This window comes from Quercus suber, unplaced genomic scaffold, assembly GCF_002906115.3.
Source record: "Quercus suber isolate HL8 unplaced genomic scaffold, Cork oak 2.0 scaffold_174, whole genome shotgun sequence".
NCBI lineage: Eukaryota > Viridiplantae > Streptophyta > Magnoliopsida > Fagales > Fagaceae > Quercus > Quercus suber.
In genome coordinates, this window is record NW_027069634.1 from 688,368 (window position 1) to 690,353 (window position 1,986).

Sequence of the window (1,986 nt, forward strand, 5' to 3'; positions counted from 1 at the left end):
ATTGTTCAGCCTCGGGCAATGGAGGAGAGGAGGTAGTGGATGGTGAGGTAGGAGAGTGAGCATGTGGAGAAGGAGAGTGAGACACATGAGAAGACACTAATGGAGGTGGTGGGACACAAGGGAGAGAAACATGTGAAGGATGATGAGACACCACTGGTGATGAAGATGGAGAAATAGATGTGGGCACATGTGTACAAAGGGCATCCTGTCCAACAACGAGAGAAAAAATATTAGATGCAAAGGGAAAAAGATTCTCATCAAATATAACATGCCGAGATATGTAGAGACGGCTGGAAGGAACATGAAGGCATTTGTAGCCTCGATGAGAAGAACTGTAACCTAAAAAGACACACAATTTTGAGCGAAAGTCCATTTTGTGGGCATTATAAGGCCGAAGATATGGCCAACAGGCACATCCAAAAGTTCTTAGAAAGGAGTAATCAGGTTGAACTTGAAACAATTTTTCAAATGGGGAAACATTGTTTAAGACCGGAGAAGGTAAACGATTTACCAGGAAACATGCAGTAGTAAATGCTTCATCCCAATAACACTGAGGTATGGAAGCTTTGGCCAGTAAAGATAAACCAGTCTCAACCAAATGACGATGTTTTCGTTCAACAGTACCATTTTGTTCATGGGTATGAGGACATGATAAGCGATGTAGAATACCGAGAGAGGAGAAATACTTATGGAGTGAGCGATATTCACCACCCCAATCAGTTTGAATGGCTTTTATTTTTCTATCAAATAAACGCTCAACATGCAACTGAAAAACTTTAAAAACATTCATAACATCAGATTTAAGCTTAATAGGAAATAGCCAAGTAAATTTAGAAAAATGATCCACAAAGCTAACATAATATCGATGTCCATTAATAGAGCAAATGGGGGAAGGTCCCCAAACATCAGAGAATATTAAATCTAAAGGAGCATTGGAATGAAAAGTAGAATCATGAAAGGGAAGCTGCTGGCTTTTAGCTTGTTGACAAGCACCACAAACAGCATCAGTTTTATTCTTGACAACTGGTAATGAGAAACGAGAGATAATGCGTTGAACAGTGCGATGAGCAGGATGTCCAAAGCGACAGTGCCACACATCAAGAGGAACACGTACTCCAAGAAAGGCTTGAGGGGATCGGAGAGATGAAAGTGAGGCAGGGAATGGGTAGAGTCCATGTTCACATTGACCGCGAAGAAGAAGTCTCCCCGTGGTTTCGTCCTTGACACAAAAATAGTTAGCATGAAATTCAATGAAAACATCATGGTCACGAGTAAATTGACTAACAGAAACTAAATTTTTTTGAATGTCAGGAACATGGAGAACATGTTTTAAAGGGAAAGAGGCGGAGGAAGTAAGCAATTTTGAAGAACCAACATGTTTGATATCCAAACCTGTTCCATCCCCAACGCGAATTTGGTCTGGTCCTTGATATTCTTCAGCATGTAAATTGAGATTACTCAAATCAGGTGTCAAATGATTTGTGGACCCCGAATCTGGATACCAATTAGCATCAAATTGAGATGGAGGACCAGCAACAAAGGCAGCCATATTGGGAGATACACCTTGAAAGGAATGATCAAAGCGATGGTAACAAGTGAGAGCAATATGGCTAGGTTTCTTGCACACCTGACAGATCGGACGTGAGTTGCCATTAGCTGCATTACGTCCACGCCCCCGACCACGATTATGGTTATGTCCATGATAAGATGGTCCTTGATGAGAGGACTGAGAGTGTGGTGGAGATCGAGTGCTCTGATACCATATAAAAACAGAGTGATTCGTAATTCCCACTCACTGCATAATGTGTGGTAGGGACTTTCATATATATATTGAATTTGTACACAATGAAAGGCAACAAATCTGCCATTATAATATTTACATTAAATGAAAATATCCCATTATAATATTTACATTAAATGAAAATATCCCATTGAAGGATTTCCTTTATTTGGTACGTATTTGACTTTGGCTGCCAGCTTTGGTGT

The 1,986-nt window shown here is 40.4% G+C and overlaps 1 long non-coding RNA gene across 1 annotated transcript; it reads right to left on the bottom strand.

Annotated features, from left to right (window-relative positions):
- Nucleotides 1-806: 806 nt before the first annotated feature.
- On the bottom strand, nucleotides 807-1,747 carry LOC136069503 (uncharacterized). Its single transcript, XR_010630706.1, has 2 exons — nucleotides 1,393-1,747; nucleotides 807-1,219 (listed from the first exon to the last, which is right to left on the bottom strand). It is a non-coding gene; the product is annotated as an uncharacterized LOC136069503 (long non-coding RNA).
- Nucleotides 1,748-1,986: the final 239 nt, after the last annotated feature.